At 32.5% G+C, this 17915-nt stretch overlaps 1 pseudogene; it reads left to right on the top strand.

Annotated features, from left to right (window-relative positions):
• Positions 1 to 12213: 12213 nt before the first annotated feature.
• On the top strand, positions 12214 to 12990 carry LOC120121525 (annotated as a pseudogene).
• The last annotated feature ends 4925 nt before the right edge of the window (positions 12991 to 17915 follow it).

Below are 17915 nucleotides of genomic sequence, written 5' to 3' on the forward strand. Positions count from 1 at the left end.
TTAAGTACAAAGACAAGAGATTTACAAATTATTCCTAATCTTCATAAAATAAAATAAAATCAAACATATAAACATATAAAAGCATAAACATAAACATTTTTTCATTCTTTTGCACCTTTTTTTTTCATTTTTTTGCTATTTTATGCATTGTACTGCTGTTTGAACCATTTTTTAAATAAACATAAACATGTTGTTCAAGGAACCATTTACTTATCTTGATATGAGTAGAAAAGAGGGATAAAAATAAAGGGTTGGGTCTAATTATGTGGTGTAAAACAAAGAAAATGGATAAAGGCTCAAAAGGTGGCTCACTAATGGATATATAAATGAGTAGGTTTTTTTTGGAGGGGGGGAATGGGTTTAAACCAAAGTGCACCTATCACATTAAAACATTATAACCAACATGTAATCTCAATATGCATTATGATTACAATTTTTAGAATATCATAACTAGTTCGGTACAATCAAGTCAAACAGTGAGCAAGAAAGAAAATGTATTCTCGTTAGGCTCGAATCTCACAAGAAAAGGCTTATATGTACTAAGTCAAGTTCATCTCCATCAACAACTGAATGAAATATCAATACTTAGCAGAAAATCACCAGCTATACCAATCACCATCATGCAAATTGAATTCGATCAAAACAAGGTCACAATCCAAAAGGAAACAAGGGTATAAAGTGAATTTCAAGATAAGCACCTAAAGAATCCAACACAGCAATATCAGAACTACTTGATTCCAACCAATCAAACAAGCAAGAAAAGAATTTGATAGCAAATTCTACCCCTCACTTAGACCATATTGTCCCAATATGAATTTAAAGCATAAGAGAAGGAACAAAATTACTCCCTTGATTTAATGGCGATCGTTATAGTGTCCACAGCAAGACGAACTCGATCGAAGATAGGATAGGATCCCAACTAAGTTAGCTCAATGGAATTGAGGCACCCATGAGCTTCATAGATCCCACTGTGTGGATGTTCGACCGGTGGTGGCTGTGGAGAAGTCCTTCGGAGAAAAACTCACTGATTACGAGGTGTGATAGTGCCTGGAGGAACTATGTGAGGAATGTCAGGGGTGCCGGCAAGGAGGTCCATTGTGTCCAAACACCTAGCATCCAAAGTATCCATTGTAAAAGCATAAGTAAATTGAGTAGTATCAAACATCAATGGAAATAAACAAGATGCAAGGTGAGTAATATACGGTCTGAGAAAGGGGCGATCAAAGCACACAACCCGCTCAAAGGCCCGAGCGAACAAAAATCCCAAATTTACCTTAGTATCGTTTTGCGTACACTATAAAAAGAACAATTCAACTTTATTTTGTGCGGACGTAGTATCATTATGTCCATAATAATTATATGCTAAGAATCGGTGGATATAACGAAGAGTAGGGTCATGAATGTGCCATGATTTAGTAGTGCGTGCATTGTACTAAACTCCCGTCGATCCTGTGAGAGCCTCATAAGTTATGTCAGTGTCGAAATCCTGAGGCATCTCAAGTAAAGCAATCAGATATCCATGATTCGTGAAATCCGTCACGAACACCATAGAAAAAGAAAAATCATTCACAGACATTCTAAAATACTGGCTAAGAAATATAAATGATATAACATCAGGAGAGTTGATAGAAATGACTCGATGTTGTGAAAAGGTAAATGTAGCATAAAATTTGAACACCAATTCATAATACGTGCTACACCTAATTTTAGGATACAATTCCCAACCAATGACAGAAAAATAATTATAGACAGAATCTCATAAATGTAAAGTATCAAGAGTACGAGAGAGAATATACTTGCAAACCTGAAACCGACGATGTCGGATGCTGTCGAACCTCCAGGACTCTTCATTATCAAATTGAAGATATTCATGGAGAATTTTTTTCAATTGGGACCGAATATGTTCGTTCCTGACGGTATCTTTCAGAAGAATTGTCATTATCAGCATCACCCATATGAGCAGAATATTCACCAGAATCAGCAGTAAAGCTTGCAGCAAATGAAGGAGATGGTGGTGGCGCAACATGCTGATGAGAAAAAGAAGCAGCGGCATCGACAACACCCGTTGAAATGGGAAAACCTTGTTCAAAGTCCTCTCTAAAACAAAAAACATGGTGCCATATCAGTAAAGGTTCAATTTCCAATGGCGTAGAATTTAGCTTGGGCTATTCAGGGACAATATATGATGGTGGTGCGGTATTCGACATCGACTGGGAAGTGGAACTAGACGACATAGAGTACAACATCAGGGTGGCTGATGATGAAGGTCTGGGCAGATGTGGATTGCTTGGACTGGTAGTATGATGATGAGAGAATGAGGTTTGGCCGATGAACGGAGGAGCAACGGGTTCGTGCGTAGTTGTTGGAGTTCTCGGTTAAGAGTCTTGTAGCTGTCACCCACCACAAGGAGGAGGAGGTAGAGCGGGCATAAAATGAAAATTGCTTGGAATGGTTGCAAAGGCCTAAGCGGCATGGCGACGACGTCCTCCAAGGTTGAGCGGTGGAGGAGAACCTCTATTGGCTTGGTTATGTGTTCTCACCATAATGAATAAAAAAAAGATAAATAATATCGAAGTGGAGGTGCTGGTGCAACAATTCGAAGGCGGTAGTGCGATGGGGGTGGAGGCCGATTGATGAAAATAAAAGAAGAAAAAGAGGGTTGTTTGTCGTGCGACTGGGGAGAAAAAAGAATAAAAAAAACATAGTTTTGTTTGTTAAATGGGGGCTAGGCCACGTGTGTTATTAAACAAAAAGGAGAAAATAATTTGAGTTTAAAAGAACTTGAAAGTGATAGATGGGTCAATAGAAGGTTAAAATATAGGAAGAAAAGTTTGGGGGAAATGGAAAAAGTGGCCGGTCAAAAACAATTTGGGTTTGTGTTTTTTATCATGTTGGACCCATGTGAAAATCAAAATGAAGGTGATTGGATTTGATTTAAAAGGGTAAGATATAGATGATAAGGTGAGCCTCGCCGAAAAAAAATTGAAGCCCCCTGAAGTTAGAAGTTTCGGTAGAATAGGAAAAGCTTTGGCTTTGGTGATTGCTATCATGTGCCTGTGGGGGTGGGTTATGCTAACCTGTACCGCCTCCTGTCTCCATATTTGAAACACTACTCCTTGGTTATATATTCGATCAAAATTCGAATTTGTTCAGAAAAATAAAATAAATTAAACATTTGATAAAATAAAAATAAAATGGAATGAAATAAATTTAAATGTAATAAAGTGTGCTACAAATAAAATGAAAATAAAATGAAATAAAATGTAATGGGCCTCCTCCCATCAAGCGTCTTTGTTTAACATCGTTAGCTCGTGACCTGTTTTTTTAGATTATAGGCTCCATATTATTCTTCTACTTCCTACATTTTTTCTAACTAAGAATTTCCTTATGAGAAATTCTACGATCGTATAATTCTTTTATTTTTTATTGTAAATTTTGGATTTCTCATAGGCTATTCTTCAAATCATTTTCATCTTGTCCAAAATAATTATGGGTAAAGTATTTATTTTTCCCAAAAATGTGTTCTTCAAGTTTTCTGGCAACTACTTCAAATTGATTTGAGGAGCCTACAAAATAGAATGTAGCATTTTAGTATTTGAGGGTGTAAAGCATGAATCAGAATTAACCAAAAATATTTTCTCGAATTCCCTTATTTCATTTTCAAATTCCCCTAATTCCCTGCATATCTTATCAATAAAGTTAGATTCCATATAATCATTAACAGGAGGCTCAATAATATCAACAAAATTAATACTAGAAACATTATCTAGATGTCGCATTGCTTTATATACATCAAATTTTATGATCTCACCATCAAACTCCATTGTAAGAATTTCACTTTTTACATCGATTTTCGTATTTGTTGTGATAAGGAAGGGAATACCTAAAAGTATTTCTAAACAAGTATTTGCTCGATCGTTTTCCATGTCAATGACATAGATATCTTCCAGAAATATTCGTTTTCCATATCAATGACATAGAAATCTTCCGAAAGTATAAGCTCATTTACCTTAACTAAGACATCTTCCAAGAGTCTTTCGAGATATATTATTGATTGATTCGCCAGCTGTATTGTTACTCTTGTATCCTTCAAAGGCTCATTAGAAAGTAAGTTGTACACATATAAATACATAATATTTATAGAAGCTCCTAAATCACACATTACATGTTTAATTCCAACTTTACCAATTTTGCAAGGTATAACAAACATACATTGATCTTTTAATTTTGGTGGAAGCTTTCGTTGGAAAACAACATAAACATGCTCTTCCAAATTCACCTTTTCTATTCTGGTAAGCTTTCTTTTTTTTAGTACAAAGGTCTTTAAGAAATCTAGCATACCTTGGTATTTTTCGGATTACGTCAAGGAGGGGTATGTTGATTGCAACCTTTCAGAATACTTCCAATATTTCCTTTTCTTCATCTTGTTTGTCTATTTTTACTAACATGAAAGGAAAAGGTGGTGTTGTTTCATAGGGAGATGGTATCAGATCAGGCTTTGAAACTTTTTTCTTCTTTCTATATGGATTTGCGTCAATCCCCTTTTCCTTATGAGGGTTTGCGCTAATTTCTTCTTCTTCTACTTGGGGTGTCGAATTTTCTTTATTCCTTTTTGGATTTGCGCCAACATCCTCTGAGATTGGTTGTTTGATAATTGTACCAATTCGGAGAGTAATGGTGTTAACATTTTACCGTGGGTTTGTCTCGTTTGTGAAGGTAGCTTCCCTTGTGATTTTAGTATCCCCACGGTTTGAGCTAGTTAGCTCATTTTTTAATCCAATTCTTGTAAATGGGCCTCGATTCAATTTTGTAATTTTTCCTTAGACAATGCCAAACGTTGAATAATGGATTCCAGAGAGGACTTTTGTGGTTGAAATGTTTGTGAGGGCCTTTGCTGATAAGTTTGATTCTGCCTTATGTTTTACCCATAACTCAGATTTGGATGGTCTCTCCATCTTGGATTATAAGTGCCAAACTGCTGAGATTTGGCAGCCATTGTCGAAATTAATTCCCTTGCTATAGGTGGTGTTTTGTTCATAAGAGCTCCTCCACTAGAAGGGTATATAGTTTTCATCTCCATTGGAAGCAACCCTTCATAGAAATATTGGATGAGTGTTTGCTCAGATAATCTGTGTTGTGGACAGCTTACACAAAGCTTCTTAAATCGCTCCTAGTAATCATAAAGCGATTCTCCATCTCTTTGTCTTATTTCCATAATGATTCTCCTTATTTCACTTGCTTTTGTTGCTGGGAAAAGCATATCAAGAAAAATCCGAGTTAAATCAACCTAAGTATTTATAGAACTGGGAGGTAAATAAAATAACCATTCTTTGGCTAAACCAAATAAAGAAAAATGGAAAGCTCATAGTTTTATTTGGTCTTTAGATACTCTCTGAGGTTTCATGATTGAACACACCATATGAAACTCTTTGAGATGTTTGTGTGGACTTTCATTGGGAAGCCCATAAAATATAGGAAATAGATGAATAAGGCTCATTTTCAGAGTAAACGGAGTTACGCCTTGAGGAAAAATGATGCAGAGATAATGTTGTATGTTAGGTGCCGTAGCTAACTGTCTAAGCTGCCATTGGTTCTGGCGTGTTCTCTGCGCCTAGTGGTATCTTCGATTATCGGTTCTGGTGTGTTCTCTATGCCTATGATGTCTACCATAGCGTAGAGAGTGAGTATTCAAGAGTACTCATTAAAGCAATTTTAAAGTAGACTAGATTGGGTGCAAGGTCCAACACTTAATAAGTGGGCTAGTAGAATAGAACAAAGAGTAGAACAGACAACAGTAGACCTTATACCAATATACTTGATAACATGAGCTTTTCAGTGAATTACAGTTAGTATGTTTTAGTCGTTAGTGTGGCAGTGAGCTAGTTTACTTAGCCTTCAGATCTTTCCGTGGGCAGGTTAGTAGATCAAGCAGTTGGAAAGAAGTAGATAGACCAAAGTCCAGACCAGTCCAGTGCAAATCAGATGTATGTCTCAGCGTTTTTATTTAGGCATGTATATTTGTAAACATTATTGTCCAGTTGAGTCGTATATTAAGTCAAGTTGGTCAGTAATATTTTTGAAGTGTAAATATTTTATTTTGCAGCTCCCCTTTAGAAAAGATTTTTATTGTATTTCAGTTTATTTTATGGTTGTTTCAAAGCAAAAGAATGTAAGTTTAAAGTTGGTTAACCACTTCGGTGGTTCCATGTGACATCTTACATCGGTCGAGTGTGTGTCATACTGGTACAGGGTGTTACATTTATTACCTTATTTCCAATTTATTGTCATGCCAAACTTATAAACTACATTTATTTATAACCTTGTCACCCTTTAAACCATTCTCTTTAATTTCTTTTGTCTTTATTTTCTTCCAAAGTGAAAATCTTTCTTATTTCTTTACTACCTCAAGCATAACCTATAATCCTCAAATTCATCCTCGTTTTCCTATTCTATACCTAACATGTACTTTTATACTCTTTCTTTGTTCAACAAAATAAACTTTAACTTTACCCCTACAATCATTATTCCATTTTCTTCTTCTATTAATAATTACAAATTGACAATTTTCAATACAGAAAAGAATTTTTTGCGTAACATATCAATTTCTACAACTCGCTTATAAACCTTAGAAAGTCTTATCTTTTTTTTGTTTTAATTTTCACTTGGTAATTTGTCCAACACTTCAATTTTTCCTTTCTTGATTGTCAATGCAATTGATCCATCATCTCTTATCTTCAAGCAAGCACAATATATGTTAACTTTTACTCATAACTTAGAGAAAAATTTCCTTCTTAAATTGAAAGCTTCCTTGTAACATAGGTCATATCATTCTCATACTGGTATGAGAGGCGCCATCATAATACTTGTAATCCTTACTGATTGCAGAATTTACTACACCTTTCTGACTTTGGTAGTCTATGCTATTTGAAAAAAAACAATATTCTGCATTATTTCTTATACTTGCAATTTCTCCTTTTATCCATCAGAAATAGGATTCAAATACGTATCTAACCATATAAAGTACTTATTCCAATTCAGCTTTTACAATTTCTGACGGATTTTCCAATCCAATTTATAAAATTTACTTTTTGCAGAACTTGCTGCTCCAATTTCTGACTTATTATCAATTAAAAATTCATACTCCTCGTACATATTTCGAAATCAATCTTCTCGTACTTCGAACGAAACTCGCTTGATTTGTTTACTTTACCACAAGAGAATCATTTTCAAATATCTTCTATAAAATTTGTAATGACTTCCTCAACTTACCTTCCAAACTATCAATTTCCAACTGATCTTACTATTCCATACCATTCATTTCCTTGTTTCTTACCAATTCAAATAAATGTCGTTTCCTTTCCTAATAACTTGGTTAATGGGGAGGGAGTCATCGAGAGTCTTTTTATGAATCTTTTGAATAATCTGTGACTTTCAAAAGATTTCAAGTTCAGAATAACTTTTCAAAATTCTACTCAATCACAACTCGTACATATACTATACTTTCTGCCGTTCTACCTTTATTTCCTTTCAGAAAGTTTGAACCATTATTCGAAATTCTACTTCATGTCCTTCATTTATCTTAATTAAATCGAAATATCATTAGGAAAATACAATTATCTTTGACATTCACGTACGATTGGGAATTCGGTTCCCTAACACGTAAATATTAAAATACCTAATTCAAATTGAAAAATATTTCGTCAAACTCGCATTAATCGCATCAAATTCTAATATCCGATCAAAATTAAATTAAAAAAGAAATACTAATATACTTTTAACTACAAAGCTCGTCAATCCCTATTAAGCGATCTTTATCAATACAAATCATTTTCGCATTCTAATTGTGGAGGTTAATCATTTTCTGCTCATGATTGTTTCCTATAAAATCTTTCCTTTTCTCAACTCTCTTTCTCAATCATCATAATCTCGTAATCTTTTCCAAGCCTTTATGAATCGTTAACTTTGAACAACAATATATTTGGGCCTAACAACAAAATATCTAATCTCTAACCGAAATTATTCTAAATCCTCTATAGCAACTTATAAGCTATTTATCCTTGTCTTTGTGGCCCCAAAACATTTAACCATCCCTCTATATTCCGAGATCAATTCTAATCCAACATTCCTCTAAATTGATATCATTGTTTTCCTATTGAGTGAACCGTTATCTCGTGTCAATTTAATCTTCACCTGTTGACACAACATTCCTTTTGCAACATGAAGAAAATTTCATATGACACTAACCTTTCTAGAATAGTAAACTAGAGTTTCCTCTAGTTTATTCAAATTAAAAATAATCCCGATCTTACTTTTTGAATTATCAAATAATATCACTAAACTGACATTTCTCACTATATCATTACACTATCGAGTTTACTCGTATACCATCTCACCAGATCAATAATTCGGACATCTTAATGGCATGTATAATTTTTTTACACTTTTTCTTTTCGGTTTAGGCCGAGAAATCGGCTAAACCTACAACTCTTATACCAAAAATTGTAACACCCTTAACCTATATACGTACCCGTATATGAGTCAAAGATATCACATCAGTCATACGAAACATTTACTATTTGAAAATCAATAAATATTTATTTCTTTAAAAATTTCAAAATGTATTTCTTTATTTTAAAACTAATAATCACACAAAATCATAATTTAATATTTAATGTCAAAATTTAAATTCAATTTAGATATAAATTTAGACAGTTTTGTACTATAACATATCTTAAATCAAAACTGCAAAAAAACTACCTGATTTGAAAATAATTTATATCATAAATAATTACGATTTAATAAACTAATATAAATAATTAATAGTGTCCTTTGTAAAACTAATCCTTCATAATTTAAACAAAAAAAAATATCTTAAACAGACTCGAATCAGAGCAGCTAGAAGCTTCTTTAAAATACATGTCACTACCAAATATAACAGAGATAACGTCTTTACTTACTAATTTTGGTGGGATAATCGATTCCTCGAAAATGATGTTGATGTGCTCCATACATGCTAAGTTTTAACTTAGTGAGGCAACAAATTAAATTAAAATAAATAAAATATTTAACGTATAAAACAGACAGAATCGTATAAAAACATTAATAAAATAAAATATGCATAAAATCATATGTTAACTCGTAATAAGAATTTATTATAGAAATCTGTAATTCAAACTGTATTATACCATTTTAGATATATACTTTTCTATTTTAGTCCATATCATTGCAAAATTATACTTTTCTTTTCGAAGTCAAATCATTTCAAATTCATATGTTTCTTATTTATATAAGACATTTGCCCATTGTATTATCATGAGAATTAAATGGTACGTGAGTCAGATAACGAGTGAGGGTGCCATATGCAGTCGAAACTAATATAACATATTGCACCGAGTTACTCCACCTTGTGCACCACTAAGATACGCCGAGTCAAATACGAGTGACCCATATGGTGCCATATCATATAATGCACATATAGTGCCAGACAGATCGCACCGGATCACTCCACCTCGCGTACCACTAGGGTACACAAGTTAGACCACGAATGATCCATCTTGGTGTCAGATCTAAAACATATACAAATTCATTCCACCTCATGGCATGCCATTGTACCACTAAACCTCATTCTTATACAATGGGCTTATTAAAAATCATATACTATTTGCATATTAAAACAATTCATCTATATAATCAAATTGATATCACCACTAATTAGTTTCCAAGATCTTTCAAATTGATTCTCAATCTTCACCACTTTTCAATTTAACTCCAATTCCACATTCTAACAAAAATTTCAGTATTGTACCCTAACTCCCCAAAGCTTATTTATTAACCCTTTAAAATTTTCAAACTTTTTAAAATGTCCCTAACAACTTAATCAATATCTTGTTTATCCAAATCATCGTTTCAAGCACACCAAATCATTCTTACCTTCACTCTAAAACAATAGGAATTTTTTATAAAAATTTCCTTCAATTTTCTCCTTTAAGCAGAAACTTTAGAGTATTTCTCCAAATGGTCTCCATTTTAATTCAATCACAATTTAGTCATCCACACACCATTTCCAATCAATTCCAATCAAATTCAAAGCAAAACAAATCAAATTAAATCAAGTTCCTAACAACTTCATCAATGGCCGAAAGTTTCATTTGGCTCCTTTGATGGTTTTAATTAATCTTCATGCTTGATTTTAGTTCTACAACACTACCAACATCCATTTCTAACATTAGTTCAATGAATTCAAATCTCCCCTTCATCCACCTAATTCACTCATTTCCCCCATTCAAGCATAAAACAAAGAAATAATTACATCAATTGTAGAAAATTTAATGAGGATTATTTTTTTATTTCACACTTTAGCCTAAAATCTTACTAACTTTGACTAAAAATGAAAAAAAAAATCTAACTTACCTTAGCTATGGTGACTCACGGCAGTTTGCTGGAGAAGAGGAGCAATTCTCTTAAAAATTCTAAGCAAAATATCTCTTAATTTAGCTTTTTAAAATAAATTAAAATGAATTTTTTTATTCATTTTGGGCCAAAAGCCTAAATTACCATTAATGAATTCCCAAAAATTATACTCATGCCACTCTCATATTCATTAAATATTATTAAATAACCCTAAAAATCTCATCTTTAAAATTTTCTTTTTCACCCTCTAATTTTCTAAAATTTTAATTTAGTCACTAAATGGCATTATTCTACTTTATAGTGCAAATCTTCACCAAATTCAACCAATTCAACTTAAATTTCACTAATTAAAAATATCCATATAATTTTCCTACCAAAATCTACCTTCTTTTAAATTTTTGTAAGCTTTCAATTCAATTCGATTATCCGAATAATATACCGAACTTTATTCTTTAATAGACTTTTATTCAAACTCCAGATCAAAAATCTGAAACCCACTAAAATAATTGTCTTGGGTTGAACTACTTATTTACATACCCAAAACAAAGCTTTTAAAAATTTACATTTTAATCCCTAAACTTTTGAATTTTACATTCCAGTCACTAATCCAAAATTTGAGATATTACAGTGATTGTCGGTGGAGGTTCAATCAATGATAACAGCGATAAGGCCGACGGTCGGTGTGAGTTTAGGGATTAAAATTAAGGTGGTTAAGAGTTTAGGGTTTTTTTTTAGATTTATGATAATTTTGGGATTTTTAAAAATTAAAAATCTATAAATTTAACACGTATTGGATAACGGAATCTTTTAACGACTGTTACGAATCAAACACATATGTGATAATGTTTGTAACATTAAACACCTAAACTGACTGAAAAACAGTTTAGACACCGCTTTAAAACCCGATATAATACTTTTATAATTAATTTTTCTTATTATGAGTGCGATTGATTATGAAATGCATTCCATTCTTATAGATAGGAATAAAAACTACAAACAAAGTTAAGAAATGAACTAAACAATAATTACATCACACTTCATTATTATTTCAAGATACAATTTCTAATATATGTAGAGTTTGACGGTGGTTAATGGTCAAATTAATAGATGAGGTCAAATTAATAGATTTTATAAAATTGAAGGATTAAAATTTATTGATTTATTTATAATTAAGACAAACTAAATTGAATGTATAGATATTAAGGATTAAATATGTTATTATAATAAAATAGAAATCACATCATTATTCCATTAACAATTTAACCGTTCTGAAAAGTTAAATGATTACAATAAAAAGTTTTAAAGTTGGGTGACCAAATAGAACCAAACCCAAAATTGAATGACTACTCTTTGTAATTTACCCGTAAATAAATGAATGAATTGGGAAAATACTAGGTTTCATTGTCAAATTCCGTAGCGTATGACGAATCGAAGCATCAGTCATATTCGATAATATTATTAGGATTAAACTGTGCCTTTTCTTGTATGAAGCATTACTTCATTTGAGATACAGTTGGAGTCACTTTCAATCCATAAATTGCCAGCATCCCATCGACTTTTCTGTTTCAATATGCCCTGTTTTAAGCAAAAGGAAGATGAATTATATTAGTTCTTTCATGCAGGCCTGCAGAAGAATGATTCACAAGGTAATTAAAAAATGATTCTTGTGTTTCAATATGTATTGTCTGCTATGGTAAAATTAAATAAAGCGAGCTAAATTCATGGACTAATTCAATGTCTTCAACCTATAAATGGCCATTCTTTCACGTAACTCTTCTGATATAAAGCTACCATTACATAAAAATGGAAGGTCTTGAGATCATCCAAGCCTTTTTCATCTTGTCTCTTGCATCGTCTTTGGCCTTTGCCTTTGCCTCTGATCCTAGTCCTCTTCAGGATTTCTGTGAAGCTGACCCCAACGGTTCTGGTATGTTCTCTCCGTCCTTTCTGATATATATTCGTATTCGACACTCACACCCGAATTAACATAGTAACATATTTCATGCAGTTTCTGTCAATGGGAAAGTCTGCAAAGGCGCCAAGCTAGCCAGAGCAGGTGACTTCTACTTTTCCGGGCTCCATATCCGCAAAAACACGTCGAATTCAGCCGGATTGATCGTGACACCAGTTAACGTGGCGCAGATACCAGGACTTAACACATTGGGGATATTCATGGCTCGAGTTGATTATGCACCTAATGGTGGCCTCAACCCACTTCACACTCACCCACGTGCGTCAGAGATTCTGGTGGTTATGGAAGGCTCGCTCCATGTTGGTTTTGTTACGTTGAACCCGGAAAATCGTCTGATAACCAAAGTCTTATACCCTGGAGATGTGTTCGTAGTCCCTCAGGGTCTCACTCATTACCAGTAAAACAATGGGAACACCCATGCAGTGGCCTTTGCTAGTATGAACAGCCAAATCCCAGGGGTGATCACCGTTTCTAATGCAGTCTTCGGCTCAAATCCTCCCATCAATGCTCATATTCTGGCCAAGGCTTTCCATCTCGACAGGAAAACGGTGAAGAATCTTCAGTTCAATTCCTGATGTGAAGTAAAATGCGTTGAGTAATTGTTGAAGTCGTCGTTCGTTATTTATAGTTAACATTAGTTTTTTTATTTCTTTCTGAAATGTGAAATGAAATAGGCTTTTTATGGGCCTCTTCTTATTGAAACATGTTTGTTTGGATTTTGTTGGTGTGTTTCCAGTCTGAACCCACATTTATAAGATGTTTATTTGAATTTGATTGAAAAAATATTTTATTTAGTATAATCATATATATTCGATTTATTGGATAACTAGTTTAAATCAGATACCGTAGAGTTTTATCATATAAGAGTAACACTTCTAATTTAATATTTTTTTTGTTCACAACGATAGAGTTCAAACACAGGCTATACATCGAACAATGCTATTAGTCCTGATTTTTTACAAGTCATTACAATAAAATCCTTACATTACAATAAAATCCTTAAATTCCATAACTATATATGTTGCTGACTGCAATATAAATCTCCGGCTAAGATTTAAAATCTGCATATGGAAACAATTAACAAATGGGAGGATGGTATGAGTGGAAGTTCAATTCATTTAAAACTCTACTTTTTTTCTTTGCGCGATAAAGAGTGGAAGATTCAATAGATTTTTTCTATGTAGTGTTGTTTGTTAAAAGAATTTCTCTCTATAGATAGATATTAGGGATTGGGATGAGTATGTTATTCTCGACGAGCGTCGCGTAACACCACTAACGATGAGCACCGTTAATTTAATTTATAAAAATTTAATATTCTAAAGGACTCAACTTATAATTGTAAATTAGTTAAAAATCTAAAGGTAAATTATTTAAAATAAAATATTAATTACATTATTTTCCATAGTTTTTTTAACAATATTTTGATAAAAATTATAGGAAAATAATATCATTAATATTTTATTTTAAATAATTTATCTTTAGATTTTTAACTAATTTATAATTATACGTTGAGTACTTTAAAATCTTAATTTTTTATAAATCAAATTAACAATGCTCAGTGGTATTCAACCGTGCTCTTCGAGCGTAGTAGAATGTTCCTAGGGATTATGATTTAGAAGTAATTTGATTAAACTCTAAATCACCTTTATACACAAATTTTCTTGTATTCATTACGAACACAATAAATAGAGTTTTCTACGTTAAATATTATATTTTTAATTTTATGATTGTCTTATACTCGTTATTATCGTGCTTACATTATTACATATTGTTATTATTACAACGAATATTATGTATTTATATCAAATAATTTTCCCATATTAGTTAGTTTGTAACCTTCCACGTGGTCAAATTCAAAGTAGTAGTTAACCACACCCCAATTTATATATAAATATTAGTTGAATTACCTTCAATCGATCAATTTTCTTCTTACTTAACTAAGGAAGCAGGTTTTGCGTCAATAAAAATGTTTTTCCATCACATAAATAATACTAGCAGATGTTTTTGTCATCAGATTTGTTAAGCTCGTTTTATCTGCTGCTTAATGTCATTCTCAACTACCAATCTTTTAACAACTCTCTGTTTACTTTTTACTTGATCAGTTTTCTGCAAGAAATCTGGGTATATTCTTTGAGCAATGTTTATTTGCTAATTACTAGTTCGATAAACACAAAAGAGTCTGAGAAGTCTATGATCAGAAATCTGAAATCTGATAGCAGGAGCTTAAACTGCAAAAATACCATAGACAGAAACATGAAAAATAAGTTCCAGAAAAATAAGCATGCAAATCCATAGAATGAGTAAATTCAAGCCGCTAAACTCTGATACGTTCCCGGTCAGCTGACCGTGACAGTCTTTACCTGCTACTCGTGGAAAAATAATGAAGTGATCGTTTGTTTCCATCTATAAAAAGCTTCATCTGCCATGCAAAGTTCCTCAATATTCTCCAAAGCAATAGCAAACAAGAAGTTAATCACTTCTGCTATATCATAATGAAAGGAATTCATTCCATTCTTATAGCTTTCAGCCTCTTGGCTTTGGCTTGCTCATTGGCCTCAACGTATGATCCCAGTGTTAGAAATAAAACACTCACACAAACAACTTTTATTGAAACTCAAACAAATATTACAAGAGCACTCTCACTCAAAAACAAGAACTACAACTTTCTCTTATAGGACTTTGCTTCTTCACTCACTTAGAAGCTTTTAATTTTTCTTGATGCTTAAAATTAAAATGGGAAGGGGCATTTATACTACTCAAGAACAATCCTACACCACACAAATAAACTAATTTAAACCATTACAAATTCAACAAATATCTAACTCTCACCTAACTAAATTGATGTAAGCAATGACATCATTACTTAAATGATGTAAGCAATGACATCATTACTTAAATGATGTAAGCAATGACATCTTTAATTAAATGATGTAAGTAATGACATCAATTTAGTTTGGGTTTGGGTTTAGACTCCCATAATGGATCAAGTTTATGATCCAACACCCCCCCCTTAAACTTGATCTCGTGACCCCTAGTAGGTTCCTTAATCTTAAGAAGTCTTCGCTAGTCAGTGGCTTGGTAAAAATATCAGCAACTTGATCTTGTGACTTCACGTATTCAACTTCCACATCTTTTCTTGCAACACACTCCCTTATATAGTGGTAGCGAATATCAATGTGCTTGCTTCGATCATGGAATATTGGATTCTTCGCTAAGGCAATGGCTGACTTGTTGTCGACACAAACCTTGGTAGGCTCTTCTTGTATCAAACCTATCTCCTTCAACAGATTTCTAAGCCAAATTGCATGACAAACGCATGAGGTAGCAACAACATATTTCGCTTCACAAGTGGACAATGTGACAATCGGTTGTTTCTTTGACATCCATGTGAACGCAATATCTCCCATGAAAAATACGAATCTAGTAGTGCTCCTTCGAGTATCTATGTCTCCACCCCAATCACTGTCGCTATATCCAACAAGCTTGTAATCGTTAGAAACTGAATAGAACAAGTCAAAGTCAATTGTACCTTTCAGATAACGAAGAATTCTCTTTGTGGCTTTAAAATGGGTGGTTGTTGGAGATTTCATATAGCGACTAACCAATCCAACTGCGTGAAGAATATCGGGTCTCGTGCAAGTTAGATAGCGTAGACTTCCTACCAAACTTTTGAAGAATGTTGGATCTACACTTTCGCCTTCTTCATGTTTGGTCATCTTGATCCCGTATTCTGCCGGTGTGCTTATTGGCTTACAGTTCTCCATCTTAAACTTCTTCAGTATCTCCTTTGCATAGCTTTCCTGTGAAATGAAAATTCCATCATTTTATTGCTTAACTTCAACGCCAAGGTAGTACGCCATGAGCCCCATGTGTGTCATCTCGAATTCTTTCATCATCACATCCTTGAATTCATTAAACATGCTTGGGTTGCTTCCAGTGCAGATCAAATCGTCCACATAGAGACACACGATCAAAATATCTTCATATTTGATCTTGATATATAGAGCATGCTCGTAGGGACATTTGTTGAAGCCATTCTCTTGGAAGTACTTGTCGATTCGGCTATTCCATGCCCTTGGTGCTTGTTTTAGCACGTAAAGAGCCTTCTTCAACTTCAACACCTTGTCTTCGTGCCCTTTGACTTCATAGCTTGATGGTTGCTGAATGTAAACTTCCTCTTCAAGAACTCCATTTAGGAAGGCGGACTTTACATCCATCTGTTGTATCTTCCACTTGTTTTGAGCTGCCAAAGAAATGATTAGTTTGATAGTCTCCAATCGAGCAACAGGAGCAAATACCTCATCATAGTCAATTCCAGCCTTTTGACTATAGCCTTTAGCAACTAGCCTCGCCTTGTGCCTTTCAATCTCTCCTTTGGCGTGTTGCTTTGTTTTGTACACCCATTTGACACCTATCGCCTTATGTCCCTTGGGAAGTGAGGTAAGTTCCCATGTGTCATTCTTCTCGATGGCCTTGATTTCTTCATCCATCGCATCTCTCCATTTCTTTTCTTGTACCGCTTCTTGAAAGCTCACTGGTCTGTTTGTTTGACTGTAATTGATTTTCCGGAAAATGAATTACTGGAATTTGAATTACTGGAAAATGAATTACTGGAATTTGAATTCTGGAAAATGAATTACATTTCTGGAAAATGAATTACATTTCTGGAAAACGTTTTATGATGTTTGGAAGATGTTATTTAAATATTTTTCCACTAGTTGAAGAGTTTTTTTTAAAATTATTTATTACAAATATTAAATATAATAAATAATATTATTTATCATAAAACTTAATATTATTATTTTAAAATATTAAAATAATATATTTATTATTAAATATTATTTTTATAATTTTATTAATAAAAATATTAATATTGGTATATTTTAGTGAATTAAAATATTATAAATTATATTAATTATTTATTAAAGTAATAGTGTTATATTATATTTTAAAAAATATTAATTAGTATATTTTAAATATCTTTACTAAAATATTATTTAAATATATAAATAAAATTATTCATTATTAAATATATAAAAAATTATTATATATTAAAATAAAAATATAATATCTTATATTATTATAATATAATTGATTATTTTATAATATTAAAATATATATTATATATTATAAATATTAATAAATATATTTTAAATATTTTAATAATTAATATTTTGATGAAAATGATATTAAAATATTTTATTAATATTAAATTCATAAAATAAAATTATTTTGAGTATTTTTGCTTTGAAGTGAAAAATTTGGAAAATGACTTACGGAAAATGAATCTGTAAGTCATTTTACAAAAAACATAAAGGAAATTCTGTTACTAGGAAAATGAATTACGTTCTGGAAAACGAATTACGTGAAACAAACACGGTAAAACATTTTCCGGAAAATGAATTACATGAAACAAACACGGGAAAATATTTTCCGGAAAACGAATTACATGAAACAAACACGGGATTTCGGGGAAAACTAATCTTTTTAACAACTCTCTGTTTACTTTTTACTTGATCAGTTTTCTGCAAGA

This window comes from Hibiscus syriacus, unplaced genomic scaffold, assembly GCF_006381635.1.
Source record: "Hibiscus syriacus cultivar Baekdansim isolate YM2019G1 unplaced genomic scaffold, ASM638163v2 tig00110374_pilon, whole genome shotgun sequence".
Lineage (NCBI taxonomy): Eukaryota > Viridiplantae > Streptophyta > Magnoliopsida > Malvales > Malvaceae > Hibiscus > Hibiscus syriacus.